General features: G+C 38.4%; 1 long non-coding RNA gene across 1 annotated transcript in view; it reads left to right on the top strand.

Annotated features, from left to right (window-relative positions):
* The window catches only part of LOC141414999 (uncharacterized), a 61,854-nt gene extending 54,185 nt beyond the window's left edge, over positions 1-7,669 (top strand). The window contains exon 3 of the long non-coding RNA XR_012440017.1: positions 7,318-7,669. This is a non-coding gene — a long non-coding RNA (uncharacterized lncRNA). The remainder of the gene's footprint in view (positions 1-7,317) is intronic.
* The last annotated feature ends 14,908 nt before the right edge of the window (positions 7,670-22,577 follow it).

Here is a 22,577-nt window from a genome sequence, read left to right as displayed (position 1 = left end):
TATTTCACTCTGATACCCAAGTAGTCATTGCTCTTTAAATGTAGGATGTTTATCTTTTATATTTTTATTTTTGTACATAGAATCCTACTGTTGTTTAACTACTGATGCTTTCTCCATGCTCATATCGGAGCGATTGCGTTCCTCTGAAGTTTGATTTCTCATCCTTCAGCTCTTTTCTGTTTCACTAGCAACATTCATTCCTGTCACGTTCAATCTCAATGCCTTGTCTTCATCTTAACCTCTCTGCTGTACCTGCCAGACTTAGGGCCATGATCTCATCATCAGTAAGTATATCAGCTTACTAAATTTTTGTGTGTCAGTGGAAGAAACAACTGCACAACTTGGTCTAGTAATGAATGAAGTAAAGATGAGTTCAATGATCTGTTCAAAACAATTTAAAATTTATAAAAGTCAAACGTCCATTATTAAATTTCTTAAATAAGTGAAAGTAATAAGAAAAAAACTCATAAATAGGAAAAAAGAACCAATATATTGGGAAGAAGATATATTGACATTCATTGAGTGGTAATTACCAGCCAGAAACCATTCTAAAAAGGAGGTTCTTATACATATGTATAAAATATATGTATATTTTGAACTCAAGGCCTCATGCTTGCTAGGCAGGCACTCTACCACTTGAACCACTCCACAAGCTCTATTTTTGTGTTGGGTATTTTCAAGATAGGGTCTTGTGAACTATTTGCTAAGATGGCTTCAAACCATGACCCTCCTGATCTCTGCCTTCTGCGTACCTAGGAAAACAAGTGTAAGCCGTAGCGTGTGGTGTGTGTTTTACTTAATAATTTATCATGAGCGTTTATGAGTACAGTATCACCTACAGCATAATTCCTAGTATCTATATGTTTTTAATCCTGCAGATAGAATTTTTTTCACGGTAGTGGTGGTTGAACCTAAGGTCTTGAATATGCTAGGCACACTGTACCACTTGAGCCATGCCCCCAGCTCTTTTTGTGTTGTGTTTTGTTTTGTAGATATGGTCCCACTAACTTTGCCCAGGTTGGCTTCCTGCTTTCTGTTTCTGTCTCCCAAGTACTTGGGATCACAGGCATACACCACAAGCCTGGGCTTATAGGCCATTACAGTATTTTCAGGGAATCACTATGTAATGATAACTAAAGGCATGTCTTATTACCTTTAGGTTGTAGTTAGGACAAATTCCTGAAAATGGGCTATGCATAATTTTATATGTATTTGCATATTATAAAGTTTTGTGTGGGTGTGGTTAAATTGTTCTGTAGGAAAGTTGCAGTAATTTATACTTCTGTATATAGAGAAAGAAGATCTCTAATTCCACACTCATTTTTTAAAAAAAATTATAGCCTCACATTTAATTCAAAGAGAAATCTGATAACTTTGCCTACTTTGCATTTTATTAAATGAATAAAAATTAATAGAACTACTCAACTCCAAGAAAGAGCCTGAAGAGGTTGGGAATTCCTCCGAATAATATTTTCTTATGTATTCCACATTTCTGGCTCAGAAATGATGAGAATCCTTTACCGTGCTTTACCAACCCTTTTGTTTAGACAACAGATAAAGAAAAAAATATTTAATTGTACTTTACTTTTGAATTTTTACCATATTCAGTATTACAAGTCAAGCACCAGCCAAGGACAAGATCTTTGTGTGAGATCATTAACTGCACCAAAAAATAATTTGTTTCTGAGGCAGTCCAAACCATTTAATCAACAACCAGGAGCCAACATTTCAATGTAGACCACATCCATCTTGGGCCCACCCCCTTATTCATGAGCTAGATGCATAGGACACACCATTTTCAAGCAGGGAACTTATCTTACCTTTATTCTTTCCAGTATTACCTAAGCAAGAAGCAAGCTTAACAAAGGGCAAGATATCAATGGATACATAATTTTCAGAATCTAATGTGAAAGAAAATTCAGACCTCCTTTTATAGAAACCATGAAGAAATTCACTATGGCTCAGAAAAGCAATAGGCTAAGATTGAGGTCTTATGTTTTTACACAAGAGGTAGATTAATCAGTGACTCCATACAATTCTGCTACAACACCATAGAAATAGTACATATTTTCTACTTGTAAGAATGAGTTATATGACCTTTGAACAAGTTCGAGTTCTTGAATCAATAAAATGAATCAGTTGTTATCAAGAACTATAGCACAATTCCCTACAGTTAATCATGTTGAAGACATTCTTCCATTCCAAAAATTGTACCACAAGATGAAAGACAGACACATCACAATCACTTCTCAGAAACAATTCTCAAATTTCCATGTGTAGAGGCAGAAATTCCATTGTGAAGAGTTCAGACATGTCCTGTGATTTTTCATTTTCTCTGGGAGTTTTTAGAAAATCTGGGAGATATTTTTTTCTTTGTGCAAGATATTTTTACATCAAAATGAAATTGTTATTAGGTATAGAACTACTTAAAACACTTAGTATCTGTTAGCAAGGTATGCATTTGTGTGTATTTGTATGCTCCATAAGGTTGCAAATTTCATCTGATATTCAAATTCATAGGCAAATTGTCATTTATAATATACTTTAGATTCCTTTTTAAAGTCTGTGAGATCTATAGTAATGTCTCATTTGCCTAATATGGCTAATTTATTCTTGTTTCTGTTTCATTAATCAGAGAATTAATGAATATATCAAATTTACTATTTTCAAAGAATTGACTTTTTTTTTTTTTATTCTCAAGTAATCACTTACTTTCTACCCTGGAAATTTCAAGATCTAGAAGCAAACTGTTTGAAGAGCGTCATGACACAGAACATCAGTCTCACTAAAAAATGCTTTTATTTCCTAAGGACAGATGTTTTGAACTTGTCACTGACGTGTTAAGGTTGAATCCAAGTGATTTGTTCTCAGTGCTTGAGGCAGCAAAAGATTCATTTTAAGTTCCCAAACTCTTTGATGTTGCTTTCTTTTTTTTTTTAAGTCTGTCAGCCCCAGATGTAACATATGATAGAGTGTTATGCTGACCTACATGAAGTCCACAATAGTAATTAGAAACTTCAATCCACCACTCTGAACAATAAAATGAAATTTTAAACAAATCAATAAGGGAATAGATGGATTAAATAGTACCATATACCAACTAACTAGAGCCAATAAAAATAACCAAAACATGGCACCCATATTATCAGAGTATACATTGTTCTGAATGTACATGGAATAGTCTCTAGAATAGGCCATATGCCAGGTTATAAAACAAAGCTCAATAAAACTAGAAAAGTGGAAAATTCACAAATAAGACATTAAACAACATACTCTAAAACAATAAGTCAAAGGAGCACTCACAAAAGCAGCTAAAATATTTAGATCCAATTAAAACTAAAGCAGAATATGCTAAGATGTACTGGATATAGTGTAGGAAATGCCTAAACTGAAATTCATATCTGTAAATACATTCACTACCAAAGAAGGAAGGTCCCAAATCAGTGACTTATGCCTTAAGAAACTAGGAGGAAAAGGAATAAAATATGCCTACATCTAGCATAAGAAACAACACAATAAGAATTAAAATAAATGAAAGTGAATAGAAAAACAATGGAAAGAACCAACAAAACCAAAAATTGAGTCCTCAAAAGACATCAAAATGGAAAAACCTCTAGCTATACTGACAGGGAACAAAAGAGAACATATAAGTAACTGCAATTGAAAAGAAAATGCATTTATTGCTACTGGTATTATAGAAATAGAAACAATTATGAGAAAATATTATAAACAACAGCAGACCAATGAAATCTTGTGATTAGATAAGCTAATGGCAAGAAGTACACAAATTCCAAAAATGATTCAAAAATAAAAAATTAAAAATCTCATAAACTTGTAATAAGTATCAATAATCAAAACAGTAATGAAAAACCCCAAAGAAAAGTCTAGGACAAGATGGCTTCAATGGTGTCATTGTTGTTTCAGTGCTGGGGATTGTGTGTGTTAAATACACACTCTACTCCTGAGTCAAACCTCCAGCCCAAAGGAAACTTTTTCTGGCTTTACAGGTAAGTTCTTCTACACATTTAAAGAAGAATTAAAGCCAATATTCCTCAAAATCTTTGAAAGTACAGTAGAGTGAATACTTCCATACCCACTTTATGAGGTCAGCACTGTTCTGAGAACAAAGCCAGGGGAACACATCAAAAGTAGGGAAAAGGGTGTATCTCAGTGGAAGAGTGCTTGCCTAACATTCAAGAAGCTCTGTGTTTGATCCTCAACACCAGAAAAAACACATCACAAGCAAAGAAAATTACAGACCAATGTCCCTTATGAATATAGATGAAAAATGTGAACAGAATGGATCCACCAGCATAGTAAAAGGATTATGTACTATGATTAGGTGAGATTCATCCCAGGAATATAAAGGAGAGTTGACATAACAAGGTAAATCAATGTACTACCTCATATTATTAGAATAAAGGGGAGAAAAAGAATCAAGATAATCTTAATTGATTCTGAAAAGTCCTCTTGTAAAATCTAATGTCCTATCAAGATTAAAACAAAAAAGTGTTCGGCAAGCTAGGAGCACAGATATCTTCTCAGTATAACAACGAATATTAATGAAAAGAGTTTACAAATAGTATCCTTTGCAATAGCGAACAACCAAAGCAGGACCAGGACCTGATCTTCAGCACAACCACTCACCGTGGAACTGGGAGCTCTAGTTAGAGCAATTAGACAAAAGCATAAACACAAGGCAGCCACACTAGAAAAAGATGAAGTAAAACTACCTCTGTTCACAGAAGCCAGGTTCTTTTATTTAGAAACGTTCTAAAGAATTCAAACGAAAGCAACTTAAGTTAATGAATTTGTACAGAAAATTTGCAGGGTACAAACTTGCAAACATCAGCTGCTCTTCTATACACCAGCAAAGAATAATTTGATAAATCAAGAAAACCATTTCACTTACATAGCATCTAAAGGGGAAAATACTGAGAAATAGTTTTAATCCAGGAGGTGAAAGAACTGTACAGTGAAAACTGCAAAAAATATTGCTAAGAAGAAAGAAGGAAGTCTCTATTCCCATTTCCTGCATGGGGACCAGGACATGTTTCTTCCTTTTTCCCCATTTCTCTTCACTTTTACCTTGTTATACTAAATTCCTTTCCTAACAAGATTTAATATTCTCTTCACTACAAAAAAGGAAGTTAATGAAGTTCAAGAAAATACCAATGCATCCCTGTTCATGAATAGGAAGACTTATACCAAAAGTAATCTAAGACTCATTCAACACGTACTCCATCAAAATTCCAGAATTCTGCTCTGCAGAAATAGGGAAGCCAATTCTCAAGTTCATATAGAATCTCAATAACCATCAAGAATCAATCTTCAAAGAGAAAAGCACAGTTAGAGAACTCACACTTCCCAATTTCAAGACTTACTGCAAAGCTATAATAAGCAAGACGATGTGCTCCTGGCATAAAGATAGGCATGAAGACCAGTGGAAGGAATTGTGAGTCCTTAAATGCACTCACACACCTCTAGGCAGTTGATTTTTGACAAGAGTGACTAGCCTATTCAATGGGGGAAATGATAGTCTGCTCAGCTCATAGGACTGGATCATCTGAAATGTCACGTGCAAAGAATGAAGTTGAGTCCTTCTCTCACAGCATATACAAAATTAACTCAAAATGGATCCAAATGTAAAACTAGATGCAAAAAACTCTTGGGAGAAAATGTAGAAAATAACAATCTTGGGTTTGACAGTGGATAACCGATATAACACCAAAACCAGTGGACTATGGAACCGTTGTCATTAGCAGTTGAGTGGTGAAGGAGGAGGGGGTGAGCCAGCGGCTTTAGTGTGCATTGACATTCTGTATGACACTGCAATGATGGACACATGGCATGGAATTTGTAAAACACATAAACAACACTGGGTGGGGACCCTAATGCTAAGTGTGGACTTGAGCTGATAATAATAATGACAATGTATTGATACGGGTTTATCAAGTGTAAAGAATTTAACACAATGCAAGATGCCAACAACAGTGCAAATTGTGGGGAGGGGCGTTCTTCACATTTAAGTTTTCTCTAAATCTAAAACTACTCTAAGAAATGATGTCCATTAATAAAAAACAAAAAGCAGAAAGAAAACAGTGTGTGACCTGAGGAACTAGTAACTGAGAAGAATCAGTTTTTGGAGGTTTTTTTGAGGTGACCCATTACTCTTTGTGGACTGTGAAGGTGGGCTTTTGTCACTGTCTTTATTTGTTAAGAAAGTATAATAATTTGGGTCTCATCTTTCTTAAAATGCTTGATAGTGGGCATGCTTATGAGTGCTCTGTGATCTTCTCTGTGCCTCTTTTGTTCCCTCAAAATATTCCATTGCAGCAATTGCTATGAATATCAAAGTGAGATAAAAACAACTAAACACAGAGCCAATCAAGTAAGAATGGTCCTCATCCAAACTCTCCACACTTCTGTTTCTCAAATCTAATTGCACTATTGAGGGTTACATTGCATATACCTTAATATAAAACTCATTTTGATCAGATACTTTGTTTATTGTTAGTGTGGTGCTTTCATCCCTGGTTCTTTCCCCTCTTCCACTAGCATGATCCCAAACTCTGCTTCTGATTATACGTATAATTCTAACCCAGCAAGTTATTTTGTCAATGGGGAATTTTTACTTCAATAAAAATGTATGTACTTGTCCAATGTAAGTTATCATAATGGAAAAGTTATGTTGCTCTTGTATAGTGATGCTGATTTTAGGATTGGGGATAAAGTTATAGAATAATAGTTCTTTGGCAAACTGATTGCTTACAATTGTTTAAACATTTTGTGGTATAGCAAATGTTCCAAATTTCAGCTAAACCTTCTTTAATAAAACAGCCTCCTTCTGTGGCAGGTTAAATGTTACTGCATGCAAATATCTCTACCAGGAGATGTTCACAGATCTGGCATGTTTCTTGTATGATTCAGTCATACAAAATAAGAGAGAGCATATGTAATCCTTCTCATAGAATTCCCTATGATTCTTTAAAGAAAGCCTAATAAGTTAAATGGAAAGCTATTTATTGAATGTTATGTACTATTGAAGGCACTGTAAACAGAGTGGATCCAGAATCTACATTCATGATGTTCCTAGGGCATGGATTCAGTGGGAGACACGAGGATGGTACATGCAGACCTAAGTGCTAGTATAGGAAAACAGCAAGGGTGCAAGGAAAAGAAATGACACGTGAGATGTGGGTCGGTGGGGACGAGGTGCGGCTACCTCTCAGGAGGCAACAGTTGAGTAGAAACCACATGATGGGAGATGCTGTTGGAGGTGTGGGAATAATTTTACCTCTGCTCCCCTTCTCACAGGTTCCCCAACTTCACAAATGCCAGAAGAACACACAAAGGTCAAGAGAATAGAAGGAGGACAGTTTATTATTCACAACAGTAATGCCAGAGGACAGACAGTTCTGATGTGTCTCCTCGAGACAGAATTCCAGAGAGATGTAAAAGAGAACAGATAATCCACTGAATAAGCAGTGGATTGCATCACCGGACAGAACCTCCAAGCGTAGAGAACTCCTGCCATTACTATCTTATATCTGTCTTCGAAGTATTCAGTTTACAGGCATCCTAAGAACTAATTTTTTGGGGGGTGTCAGTACTGAAGTTAAAACTCAGGGTTGTGCTTGCTAGGCAGCCGCCCTACCACTTGAGCCACATCTCCAGCCCAACTATACAGATGTCTTGAAAAGATATTCTGCAGCAGCCTCTCTCAGAAGCTGTACAGAAAGGGGAGAGACCTATGGACCTGCAACAATACCACCCTTCACTTCTACCCAGCCTCTAACTATGGCCACTTTTCTTAGGAGTCTCTGATTAATTTTGCTAGCAGTCTGTAGCCACGTCCATTGAATTTGTTATCTATGCCATGTATATAAACTATTCTAACCAGAACTCCAAGTAACAGAATGAGGCCAACCTGGAGTAAGAATTAAGCTCAAACATGCCTCTGGAGGCCTCAAGTCTGGTCAGCAAAACCAACTCTCTATCAAGTCTACCTTAAAAACCCAAAAAGCTTTCTTCTCAAGTTTCTGTGTTTGGACCTTCATACCTGATATGAGTCACTAATAATACAGGTGCAGCAGAATATATTAGCATTTGCACAGACTCTGCCCTACTCTCCCAAGAAGAAAACTATGGGAATCTCACAACATCCATAGCAACTCTGGTCAAAGTGATGATGATGAGGCTGATCTGAAAGTCATGCAGGACTGAAGTAATAACATTGACCCCTCCAACCAAAGTGAGGGACGTTTTGTACCACGTTTCTGATTGGATGGCTGCTATCCTATGATGACTGGATGCTGGGGACACATAAATCCTGAGTAAGTGATCCATCCAAAAGGTCTACTCCTGATCTCAGCTGAAGGATTTGAATCTATTGCAGTGTTTCCTTAAACACTTGACAGTCTATTATGATCCAAAGTCACGGTGTTTCTAGGAAGGAGACAAGTATGACCCAGGAGTGCACACTGTGCCCTAGAGAGCAAGTACTATTTAAAATTGTTGGGAAATCCAAGTCAGAGCTTGATCAGTCAGAGGCTTGTGGAGGCATGTGATTCCAGAATGACTTCCCCATAAGAACATTTTGCTAGGCTGCTCAGTACTGCTTAAGTAGTTTACTTTAATGCTTGTTTTTGGAGCAAAAATATGATGGAAGTCGGTCTAATGTATTCTGTTAGCCCACACTATAAAATGATGTTTTTTTGGCCTCTAGTTGACTGATCAAGATCTCTTAGAATAGAGTGGAGGAACAGAAAATTTTTTATATAGATACCTTTGGCCTGACGGAAGCCAGGCATAGGGCTACACTTTGTTGTTTCTGACAAATTTCATGAATAAGGTTAAGGAGAATGGCAAATGCTGGTCAGAGACATTGAGTTTAAGGTACAGGCAAAGGGTGGGAGAGATACAGCCAGGCATTTAACCTTTTTCTTTTTTTAATTGATTATACAAAATGATGGGCTTCATTATGGCATTTTCATACGTGTATGTACTTACTGTACTTTGATCATTTTCTCCCCCATCACCTCTCTTATCCTCCTCACTGCATCTGCCCCAGCAGTCCCCAGTTTATATTCATGTCTCTTGTTTGTTTAGAGCTAGATCCTCTGTGTGACAGAAAACACCTGATACTTGTCCTTCTCTGTCTGGCTTATTTTCCTTAACATAATGATCTCCATAGCCATCCATTTTCCTGCAAATGACACAATTCTATTCTTCTGTATGCCTGAATAGACTCGTGTGTGTGTGTGTGTGTGTGTGTGTGTGTGTGGTTGTATCCATTCATCTGTTGATGGGTGCCCAGGTCAACATGTCTATTGTGAATAATGCTACTATAAACATGGGTGTGCAGATGTCAGCTCTATGCTGACAGTGATTCCTTCTGGTATCAGGGCATAAGTTCTAAGGAACTTATGAAAAGTACAAGTCATTGATGTCCTTTATTCTTCCACTCTTCTCTGAGTTTAAAGTGTACCTCCCTCAGGTTTTGAAGTTTTTTAGTGTACCATGAAAAATCTGCACATCCTATTGCCATAGCAAAAATACTCCAGTGAGACTCAACAGTCGAGCACCTTATTACAGTCGTGCACATGATGGATGGGTAATGAGGCTTCCCCATAATCAATAGTAGCTACTTTACACAGAGCTGGGCCAGGCCAGCTGTGTCCTTTAGTGGATCATTTCCATGTGACAGCAAAGGCAAGCCTGTTGGGATACCACTCTTCCTCTTACAGAAGGCTGTGTTTGTGTCAACATCCCATTCTTACAACCAATGCTGTCAAGAACTGTGCAGGACTGAGATTCCATTCTACTTGCAAACTAACATGCTAGCTGGTCAGAGTTTCACTGATAGTGTGAGAAAACACTCTGCTCCTGAGCAGAGAGGTTTAACCCAATTGCAGTACCAGAGTTCCAGCACTATGGGTCAGGGGCTGAAGCCCCAGTTCTCACAGGTCAGTTAAGAGAGGGGTGGATGGCACCTGGCATTGCAGTGCTTCTTACAGAAGAATAACTCTTGTCTGAAGGAATCTGAGTATTTTATAGCAGGCAATTAAGCATGCCTGATTTTTCCTTCTTAGAGAGACACTCTTCCTATTTACCACTATGGCTTGAAGGACAAATGACTTGAAAGGATGCTCTTCAATAATACAGTCCATGTCTCACTCCAAAATATACAGAAACATCAAAGGCCAATGGAGAGCTGCCACCCCCAAGACCCATCTATTGAAAGGGACAGCAAGGACAAACATTAGAAGGCTAAAGGATGGGAAAAATCTGTCAGGCTTCTAAGGACAGAAAGAAGCCAGTTTTTCTAGACCTAAAAGTTAAGTAGGAGGCAGGAGCACACCTACTTTTGACTTTTTAAGGTGTGAGTACTGAAGAAAGATGTACTCTACTAGAAAAAGTGCCATTAATTTAATAGTAGGTTGCATTCGTGTTTTACCTATTCCACTCAAATAAAAACTGGGCTGTTGTACCTTTTAGGTGACCTGGAGGGCAAAAATTGCTCTTGGGTAGAGCAAAATGTGCAATCAAAATGAATATTCCAGAACTTGAGTTCAATGACAGACTGGCAATATCATCTGCTTTCTGCTTTAGGAGATTAATTGGTGACACATAGGATTCCCATACCTCAAAGGGAGATGTAGAGAACCTCTGCCCCACAGCACTGCTGAGAAATGCTGGTTCATCTTTTTCCTCTACTTAGTTATGAAGAATATTCAAATAAAAGGGTCATCATTTTCTTTTTTGGCACCTTTAAACATAATACTTATCATAATAAACTTTTGAGGCAGTGATTTATGATGTTATATAACCTGCATGAATCACATTGAAACTGAGTTGATTTCATCCTATATTTTGACTTTCTAGTCACATTCTATTTCTGTACTTAAATTCAGCTGAGTATAGTGACTCATGTCTGTAATTCAAACTACTTGGGAGGCAGAAATTGGGAGGATCACTGTCTGAGGCCAGCCCAGGCAAAAAAAATTTGTGAGACCCCCATCTCAACAAATAGCTGGGTGCAGTGCACACCTGTCATTCTAACTATGCAAGAAAGTGCAAATACAAGTATAACTGTCCAGGTCAGTTGGACATAAAGCTAGACCCTATTTCACAAAATAACCGACTCAAAAAGGGCTTGGGGGCATGGCTAAAGTGGTAGAGCACCTGCCTAGCAAGAATGAAGCCCCGAATTCAACCAATACCACCACAGAAAATGGAAGGCTCAAAATGCTCTCTGTAGGAATATTTCCAGCTAGGAAAACTGGCCTTATGTAAATGTGGCCTCAAGCTCAAGTTTCCTGTGCCATCCCAGCCCGAGCAAAGATTTAGAAGGACAACCAACCTTTAGAGCAGAAGTGAGGACTATTTTTGTACTGCAAAAGCCTTGGTTTTATGTTTATTTGTAAAATTCTGGCAGCTATTTTAAGATGTTTCTGAGTTGCAATAAGAAACATTATGTCCATGAATTTGAAAAAAGAGGGAAAAATTAAAAATAAAAATGATTTTAGCGTATGGATTTTTTTAAAATTCAAATTCATTATCAAACAGATTTTGATATTCCTGTGTGGGTTTTGTGGAGGGGGATGTGTCTCTCCTCCCTGACTGTTTCTGGAAGATGCTTCAGGGGGAAAATAACGATCTTTTTAAAAGATTCTGTGTTCTAGTTTTACAAAGTACATTTTTAAACTTGTAAAAAAGTTTGTCTGCAAAGATGATGGCTTTACACTGACTGACAAGAAGCCAGCTACAGGCCAGTGGGATTCCTGGGTTAACTACCCACCATGACCAAAAGCAAGGACCTCAGAGAGGCTTTGGAACCCCTCTTCTCTTGATCTGAATCCAGATGGGACACTGAGATATAGCATGGGTGGGTCACTTTGTCACTGTCTTTCTCAGTCACAATTCAACTTTTGGTTGGTAACTTGGGTTTAGTTAGTAGATTTAGATTTTAAAAGATCAGTTTTTTTTTTTAGAAAGTATCAAAAATCTAAACTAGAGCATCTTAGATTCCACTCATTAAAAATACTCTTACTTTAGTGTTTATGAGAATAAAGCTTATAATTTCTTAACAACCTGCTATTTAACCTAAGCGTAGTTAAGTTTATAAGCATATCTACCCCACACAGTGATGCTGAGGAAGAGCATAAGTAGCCAGAATAGTTCACATGAGGAAATGGATGGAGGAAGAAATGTTACCTCCAAAGGAAAAAGAGAGAATTCAACATCAGTTCTGTCTCCATACAAAATCCATACTTGCTTGTTACATTTTATTGTGTATCTTTGTTGTCATTGATTTACCCCAACCTGAATGATTGAAGGACAAAAAGACCTTCACTCTAATTGTTTCTTCACCTTATCAATTTATTCTTTTAAAAATTTTAGGCAATGATAAATTCACGGTATTCATAAGTGATTTAAGATACATATATGATGTTATTCAGTTACACTAAGTTACTCTTTTTGTGTGAGACAGTGTAAGAGATAAGGAAGGACAAAGCAAGAATTCCAATTTAGGTGCACTGCTAAGGTAGAACACTGTGTTTACATCATGTTTATTAAATGGTTAATTACAAGGTTAGTGCTGATCCTTAGGATCTATACTCACTTAGGGGCAGTGCTGCAGGAAGCTAGCAGAGCCAGGGCAGGAACAGAGGCTGGCTGTGCGTAAGTCAGCATCCTTGCTTAAATCATCATCAGGTCACTTTCCTGTGGGTTCAGTGAAGTATTATTATTGTTTTGGGGAAAGTATTGCTAAACAGACTGGAAGCTTCAGAAAATAGGGCACCATATTTACAAACAGATGGGGGTAACCCTTGTGAAGCTCCAGAGTGCTCCTGCCTCCATTGCTCAGGAGGTTGTAGACATTTAGCAAGGAATAAGGTTTTGTCCACAGAACCTAAGTCTCTCAACAATGGGAACAAGTAGATACAGGACCAGCCTGGAACATGAAGAGGTAAAAGTTGACATAGGCCTAAAGGCCCAGGCTCCCAGGAATCATCTTTGATTTTTTTTGTGAATTAATAATAGCTACTTGCAAAGATGCTCAAGTCCTAATCCCGAGAGCCTCCGATAGTAGCATGCATGTCAGAAGGGACCTTGAAGATGTGATAAAGGATTTTGTGTTGGGAATGAAAACCACTAAAAGCTGTTTTTAAGAGAAGAAGGGAGGGTGGTTAAGATAGACTAATAGAGGGAGCAAATTTAAGCAAGTACGTCCTGTGCATGCATGTATCCATCACATGTATAATTGATTTATGCCAATAAAATTTTTCAAAAATGATCATCCTGTATTATCTGGGCATCTCAATATAATCACAAAGGTCCTTCCAAGAGGACAGGAGGAAAGTTGGTCAAAGACAGCAGTGAGACACAGGAAGGAGCTACTGGAAAGATGGGACCAAAGCCAAGGAATGTCAGCAGCTGCCAGAACTGCAGGATGCAGAAAGCAAACTCTAGAACCTCCAGGAGGACCAAGCCCTGCTAAGGCCTGGATTTTAGCCCCACAAGACTAACATCAGGCTTCTGGCTATCAAAGGTATATTGGGGAGATTTGTCTTGTTTTAAGCTACTAGGTCATTGGTGATATGATCCAGTGGTAACAAAAAAAAAATTAAACTTTTAACCCAGCTTTCTCTTTCTTGTTACTCGAACTGGTTTTAAACCAAAAGAGAGATGGAGAGCACAAGGGAGAAAGTAAGAGAGAGAAAAAGGGGAGGAAGGGAAGGGAGAGGAAGGAGCAAGAGAAGAAAGGAGAAAAAGGAAATTTAAAAAACAGAAAATCATGTTCCAAAAAAGCCTTGACTAGTACATTCATCAGCTCAAGGATGAATGACCTTCAGGTTTCTCTTAAAGATTCCTGTTTCTCTGTTGCTGATATTGTGACTACCTCATGGCAATTATTATTGTGGCAGATAGAAATGAAGACACACAAAGTGACCATGTGATTCACACTACTTTGTATCTTTTCCACAGTAGGTGACATTGGCTTTGTTCATGGAGCTTACCCACCCAGGAATCTTGTCTATTCATAGTGCCCTGTCTGAGTGCCTACAGTTTCTCCCAGCTATTGTGAGCCCTGGGAAAGGTAGGAGTCTCAGCCCACCATCTCTCTGTCACATCCACCCTTGTGATAGTGCTTTCCTACATGTTGGTTGAAGTGAGCTTCCAATGCCCTTCTTTTGCCTACCATTGTTTCCACATCTATGATTGGCCTGAAGTTGTTTTTTTTCTGTGTTATTAGCATCAGTATGATGGATTTCTAAGCTCTATGGGTGTGGGAGTGTGCACACATCACATTTGAGTAATGAGGCACCTTGGGAGGGACCTTGCTATGCTCTTTCCCTGGGCCCCTGAACTCCAGCAAGATCTCACCCCATAGCTGATGTCTACCTTTTTCATCCTCCTCTCAAATCACGGAAAACTCACTGATCCTGCCTAGCAAGGAAGAGAAGCCAGCCTCCCTTGATGCCCTCTTTCAGCTCCACCCTTGCTGTCTACTCAATATCTTGATCATCTTTGGGTTTTAGAACTCAGGGACACTGGAGGGGAAAGGGAATGGAGGGAATGAGTGAAACAATCGTGATGGAATGGTGGAGCATCCTGCTTTCTGACTTGCTCACTCCTTTCCAAGGGGAGGACAGACACAGATGGCCTGGCCATTGTGAATGCTAATCTTCTAAGATCAAGACACTATCCATCTACCTCTCTTTGTTAGTTCCCCATGTCAAGTGAAGGGGGGAAATGGCAGCAATGAAAAATATTCTTTTTCTAATTTTCTCATTTGTCTCAGCTTCACAATGATGAGTTCTCCACTAAAACATTGACAAGGCTACAGAAGATCATGAAGGAAATAAAAGAGGTCACATCTCAAATTTTTCAAATTTGAAGTAAACAAATTATCATAGGAGTCTTTTATAAATTCTAATCTCCAAAAAATAAAAAACTTGATATGGGAAGAAATTTAGATGAAGAGCATCAATTAGGGTTGCTAGATTTAGCAAACAAAAATACAAGACATCAGACCACAAACTCTCAAGTTGATACAGGAAAGAGTAGGAAATGCTCTGGAGTTAGTAGGTATAGGTAAGAACTTTCTCAACGAAACCCCAGCAGCACAGCAACTAAGAGATAGCATAGATAAATGGGACTTCATAAAACTAAAAAGCTTCTGTTCATCAAAAGAAATGGTCTCTAAACTGAAGAGAACACCCACAGAGTGGGAGAAAATATTTGTCAGCTACACATCAGACAAAGGCCTAATAACCAGAATATATAGGGAACTTAAAAAACTAAATTCTCCCAAAACTAATGAACCAATAAAGAAATGGGCAAGTGAACTAAACAGAACTTTCTCAAAAGAAGAAATTCAAATGGCCAAAAAACACATGAAAAAATGCTCACCATCTCTAGCAATAAAGGAAATGCAAATTAAAACCACACTAAGATTCCACCTCACCCCTGTTAGAATAGCCATCATTAGCACCACCACCAACAGGTGCTGGCGAGGATGCAGGGGGAAAAGGAACCCTCTTACACTTTGGTGGGAATGTAAACTGGTACAACCACTCTGGAAAAAAATTTGGAGGCTACTTAAGAGGCTAAACATTGATCTACCATTTGATCCAGCAATACCACTTTTGGGGATATACACAAAAGTCTGTGACACAGGTTACTCCAGAGGCACCTGCACACCCATGTTTATTGCAGCACTATTCATAATAGCCAAGTTATGGAAACAGCCAAGATGCCCCACCACTGACGAATGGATTAAGAAAATGTGGTATCTCTACACAATGGAATTTTATGCAACCATGAAGAAGAACGAAATGTTATCATTCGCTGGTAAATGGATGGAATTGGAGAACATCATTCTGAGTGAGGTTAGCCTGGCCCAAAAGACCAAAAATCGTATGTTCTCCCTCATATGTGGACATTAGATCAAGGGCAAACACAACAAGGGGATTGGACTTTGAGCACATGATAAAGCGAGAGCACACAAGGGAGATGTGAGGATAGGTAAGACACCTAAAAAATTAGCTAGCATTTGTTGCCCTTAGCGCAGAGAAACTAAAGCAGATACCTTAAAAGCAACTGAGGCCAATAGGAAAAGGGGACCAGGAACTAGAGAAAAGGTTATATCAAACAGAATTAACCTAGAAGGTAACACACACGCACAGGAAATTAATGTGAATCAACTCCCTGTATAACTATCCTTATCTCAACCAGCAAAAACCCTTGTTCCTTCCTATTATTGCTTATACTCTCTCTTCAACAAAATTAGAAATAAGGGCAAAATAGTTTCTGCTGGGTATTGAAGGGGGGGAGAGGGAGGGAGTAGAGTGGGTGGTAAGGGAGGGGGTGGGGGCAGGGGGGAGAAATGACCCAAGCCTTATATGCACATATGAATAATAAAAGAATAATAAAAAAATAAAATTACCTTCAGCCTGTGTAAACAAAAAACAATACAAGACACCCAAATAAATTTGGATTTTAGATATATAAAAACATTTATTTTAGTAAAAGTATGCCTTGTGTAATATTTTGAACATACTTATTCTAAAAATTATTTTTTATCTGAAATTTAAATATAACTACCCATCCTGCTCTTTAACTGCAACTCTCACATCAATTTTATAGCCAGACCCATGACTCTTGGATGGAAAGACAGAGATAAAAAGAGAAGTAAGGTTTGTTACCTCCCTTAGGAAGTACACAATCTAGCAGAGGAAGAGACGAGTTCAGTAGACATGATGATATAGCCTGTATCTGTGATACCGCTCATAGTAATGTGTTCTGTTTGTTGGGAACCTATTGTGAGCCAGGTACTGGGGCAAGTGTTTCACATGTGTGATCTCAGTTAATTCTCAGAGCACTGGGAAACAGCGCCCTATTATTATTATTGTATGTTGGGCATTGTTATCCCAAAAATTCAAACTCCAAATCCCAAACATTGTATGCGCATATGAATAAAAGAAAAAAAAATTAAAAGTTTTTAGCATTGATATGACACCCAAGTAGATCTTTTTGTTTCAGACCATGAAACTGTTTCATGCACAAAACTATTAAAAATAATGTACAAAATTACCTTTGAGGTTCATGTATATGATACATATGAAACAGAAAATAATATTATCTTTAGACTTGGATCCCATTTCCAACATATCTCCTTATGTATATGCAAATATTCCAAAATCCTATACAATCCCAAATCTGAAACACTTCTGATCCCAAGCATTTTGGATAAGGGACACTCAACCTATGTCTCCTTCATTATAGGTGAGACACTAAAAACAGAAAAGCATAAGTGAATTTCTATAATCATTGGACTAGCACAGTGCTGAGATGGGCCCCAAACCTGGACCATTTAGCTCCTCTACGTTGAAGTTCCCACAAAAGCTGCAGTAAGACAGCTGACAAAGCTAAACAGGCCTGGACTGTCACAGGAAGATGGAAGAAACATTTTCAGCCTGACCATTGGATATCAGAGGGTAAATAGTTATTTACCACATCGATAGGAAGGGAATACTGGTTTTGGGGAGAGAAAAAACAGCAAATAGGCAATTGTGAAAGCAAAGGTATAAGGGGGAAATACACTACAGATTTGGGAAGCAGGGAAGAAGTATTTTTAAAGTGAACAGATGCAGAGAGGTTTAGCAAGTGAACATTAGAAGGGATTCCAAGTCATGACAAAGAGTTGGAGCTCAGACCTGTGGATGCTGACAGAAGGGGGTAAACAAAGCCAAATCCTTATTTTAAAAGTTGCTTCAGTTGTCAGAAAGGAGCAAGGGTTACCATGGGAGACTTGGCCAGTGTTAGAGAAGTAATGGAAGAAGTCTCTGCAAATGAACAAGAAGGAGAGAGGAACCACTGGAGCCATTTGGGATGGAACCTCAGCAGGGAGCAGGCCCTAAACAGACAGAAGGGTAAGGAACACTCTCCAGAGTTCTGCAGGTTCAACTGGAGGCAGAAGAGTGGGGCCTGCCCAGCTTATACACACCTGATCTGCTCCCTTTTCTGTTCCCTAAGACAAGAGGATTTGGACAAGAAAAGTACGCATGTTCCTTAAAGTGCTGTCGCTTCTGAGAATGCAATTTTGACACCCTTTTGAAACTCTTTAAAATTCATCATTGACCTTTTATATTTTCAAGGAACTCTAAGGAAGAAAGAAGCTGACTAAAATAAGGGCACAGATGACTAAATCCCAATTCTGGAGAAAGATGACTCTATGTAAGCCTTTTTGTTTGCAATGACTAAAAGCAAAAATATGACAACTCATATTGTCACTGTAATAAATTACAATTTGGTGAAATAAAAACACAATGGATGGAATCCAAAGGAACATGGCTTACATTAAAATATTTGCAAAACCTTCTCTGTGAACCTCATTCTTCAGTTTCTGAGACTTTGGGTCAACCAAACACAGCATCCATACAGGCCTTTCTCCATTGAGGTCATGGAGTGTCACTGGACAGCACTGCAGAGTGAACTGAGGTCTTTTCTTGGCATTTGACCGACTTCTTCCTCAAACTGGAGAAAAATCCACACTGCAAACCAGCTGAGTGCTTTTTAATAACTTACTATATGGAGTTAAAAATACACAGCCGTTGCCCACTCTTCACTTCTCAGAACAGTCCTGGCAACAAGATGTTGCTTTTGCACAATGTTTTTCTTTCTGTTTTTTTTCTTTCGGTGAAAGTATTTAAAATATTTTTTTCTTAATATTATACCTGCCTAGTATCTGAGTGTAAAGATAAGCTTGACTTCAGTACTCCAAATAAATTGCTTAAGCAGTAAGACGTTGGCAGGTGGGTATTTAGAATTACAGTACCTCTTGTACTTTCCTTTGTGACTAAAGCCCTAAAGTTGGTTGAATTTCCACATTCTCCTTAGGCAAAGCATAAGTCTTTAAATTTAAAAGTAGATATGCCAGAGAAAGGATACCATCATAATGTCCTGCCTCATTATAAAATCAAACACACAAGGTGTGCTTTTCAAAACACTAAACACAGTGATCAAGGCCCAGATAAACAGGCTCTGGGTTTAGGCTCAGAAACTGAAGCATTTCAGATTGAACCTCTAACCATCTTCCAGGTAGATGGAAATCTTCATTAACTACAACTGGGATCATCTCTTGCTAAGTTTTCTGGGACAGAGTCTTGGGAAGACATGTTGAAAAGCAATCCAGGGATTTAGGATCCAAGGGCAGCCTCTGGATTCTGGTGGTAGATTTGTTTAAAAGAATCTCTGTTTCCTTTGCTGCTCACACATATCTGGTTAAACTTTTGGAGCTGAGGTCTGATTTTCATATGACATTTGTCATGTCAATTTTCGGTACTATCATGCTTGTTCTGTATGTCCATTTCTGGTTCAAACACAGACTCCCCCTTTACTCCCAGGAGTCCAGAAATTTAGATTGGTGGATTATGTTCTTTGTCTGGTGGGAGGGGAAGGAGATAGGAAGTATGTAAGGGTTTGTGTGTCTTATACACAGTAGGTTCTCAAGTCTACACTATGATTTTCCTGGTTGTTATAGGACTCTTTCACTCAAAAATGCGTAACAGCACCAGTTTTTCTTACTAAGTTGTAATGCAAAGACAGCATGCTGTAGTGGGTGCCATACAGGGACAGTAGACTGAAATAAAGAGTAAATGACATTTTGAGGTCATCCTATTGACTGTGTGCATTTTGCTTAAATACTTGGATCTCTATGAGTTTTGGAAAGCTCTAAAATATTATATATGCCAGAGAACTCAAAAAAGGGAAATGACAATGAGCTATTAAGTAGATTTTTTTAACCAAGTAGATCCATAACTCCATCAGAAACAAGACACTCATTTTTCCCATGTAAAGGACTGAGAGAACAACCTTTCCATGGCTACAGTATGGACAGCATGGACACACAGCAGTCCAGTGGACACAGACCTTCTTCTCTAAGTGGACTGTGCTGTTCATAGGAAAAGGTATCAAAGGAAATATCATTAAAGGTTACTTCAAATATCTTTACCTCACATTTCTTATTGTTAATATGGGAAGTTTTGCTTAAATAATCTTTGAAGTACCTGAGTATCAGCAATCATGAAGCTGTAATCCCTGGACTATGTCAAACTGATATTTGAAGGAGTGATGACAACATCACAGTTGCATCATTTATGCAGCAGAGAGGACTAGGTATCATGACTCAATGGCCAGAACTGATATTTACATGTTTCACCTCAGCCCAATTGGGTTTTTCTGCTATTGCTTTGCCAAATTTCTTAAACCACAAAGCTAAGAATATCAATTTCCCTGTTTAAAAATTTGAATAAAAATCATATAATTCTCTAAAAAGCAGCCCTAATTCCCAATCCTGCTTTCCCATTCAGGCACAGAAAGGATATCTCTCAACCTCAGCATCTCACTTCCACCATTTGGGGTCCACACTCAGCTACATGGTGTCCCCTGAACACACCTTGGGCACGTGCTGTAGTTATGGCCATCCTCCCCCAGACACTTCCTTCTTTCTATCTTCAATTTGTGGGCTTTCCCTTTCTCTTATTTTACCTATTCTTCAAGATCCATTTCAAGTACCATATACTCCTGAAGAGATTCCAGATTCCACAACCAAGTGTAAATTGCCTTTCTTTGGCAAGCCCCAGAGAATTTGAAGTATCCTGGAGCCTTCCCCTACCTTTTGCTGTGTTCTACCTTCCCTTCAATAGTTTCACCCCCAAATGTTAGATTATAGATTCTATAAGGAAAGGGACTTTTGATGGGAATGTGAACAGAGTAGTCATCTTCTGATAAAAGGCTACAGGGTACAGAGCAAAGAAGCCCAGGTACTCACTCCATTTCTATCTGAAACAGACTTTATGTGCAACCCTGTTTTGTTGCTAGACTGTGGATTCTGTAGAATGGCAACAGGTTTTCTGACTTTCATTGCCCCAGAGCCTTATTTTGACATTGGTGACACCAGTCCTGAGGCTGAGGCACTGCCTGTTTGCCACCTCCCCCTTGGATGGATGTTTCATGTTGTTCACCTGCCATGGTGCTCCCAAGTGGGTGCTTTTCTCAGCCTCCAGTACCATTCATCACTATTTCTTCCAGAACTCAAAAGGTTCCCTAGGGATAGGCTTTAAAAAGGTGGGGTACCTCAGTCATGCTGTAAATTTATGAATGTCTCCTTTTTAAAAGAAGTATTTTACCAAGTAAAGGTTTAAAATTAGTCTAGAGCTAAAATAAAAAGCACTTCTCTAAAAGGAGCATTTAGAAAGATGCAGTGATCTATATTGGAGCTCCCTAATTATGACCAGTACCCTAGAATTGGAGTGTTATTTTGTATATTTCATTCATTTTTCACTTCAGAATCATATCAATGAATTTCCAGACTACTTCTCTGTCCCTAGTGTCTCTCTGGAGACCTATTCATACAATGTCCAGTAGTGTTCACATGGACATCCACAGAGCACACTGAAATGTTATCATCTTCCTCAAGCGGCACAGGTACCATCTTTTGGTTAGTGACTACAGCATCCATCTAGTCATTTGCTAAAAAGATGATCTTTGAATCCTGTCTCATTTTTTTAAGCCACATTAAAATGGCTACCATGTTTTATTGTTTTACTTTCTTTAACTAAGATTTACCTCCCTTTCTGCTTTTCCAGTCTCTATACTTTTTAATAACTTTCAATCGATTCTTGGACCTTTTGTCTCAACTTGCTATGCTTTCTTTTGAACTTTATTTTCAGGTTCCTTGTCCTCAGAATGGATCCCCAAAGTAAGGAGCCCCTACAAATTGAAACAGATGCTTCTTAGAGGGACACTAGCTTTCCCCAAATCTGTCCTCAGTCTCTTTGAAATCTAATTTTTTGCTAGTTATTTTTGCAGAGTTCATAAAACATCTTCTCAACATTATTTCTATTAATAATTGCACCAGCCTTGTGAGTTGGACTGTCACCTGGCACCTTAGTTTTATTCCATTTTACAAATGGGGAAACAAATGTGCACAAAATTTTAGGACACTAGGAGTTTGCAGTTATTCAAAGTCAAACTTAGGGTCAGAGGAAGAAGCAAATCTAAAGCTCACAGCCTGTATGTCCCTCCTGCCCCCTACCTATGAACGTTCAAGGACAAGTGGGTCCTGAGGGCTCCTGTCTCTGTAGGTAGCACTGATTGCCATGTCTGGGGTTCCCAAAGGACTTCTACACACATCCGTTAGGACCTTGGTCACAGATAAAATGGGAATTTATTTCTATGTCAGTGGACAGTGATATTCAGGTGAGATGGAGCTGTGCTTTTCTTTCTGCTCAGTGTTTTGTCACCCAGCAGTGTCTGGCACATAGGAAGAGGATGTGCTGTGGAATGAATAATCTTATCTTGTTATTGAGCATTTTGAGGTATGAGCTGACTCCTAGCGAAACACTGCATTCCTGGGTGCTTCAAGGATCTCAAGCATACTTATGTGGTTGTGATAGAGAAGACTATATACTTGCTCTATTGCATGTGCAAATGTGAATCTTGCTGAACCTGAGACTAGAATTTATTGAGGACATCAATTGCCATTGTTGTGGTACAATAGA

Source organism: Castor canadensis, chromosome 12 (assembly GCF_047511655.1).
Source record: "Castor canadensis chromosome 12, mCasCan1.hap1v2, whole genome shotgun sequence".
Taxonomy (NCBI): domain Eukaryota; kingdom Metazoa; phylum Chordata; class Mammalia; order Rodentia; family Castoridae; genus Castor; species Castor canadensis.
The sequence above is the reverse complement of the archived record's forward strand: the minus strand, read 5'-3'. Positions and strand labels throughout refer to the sequence as shown.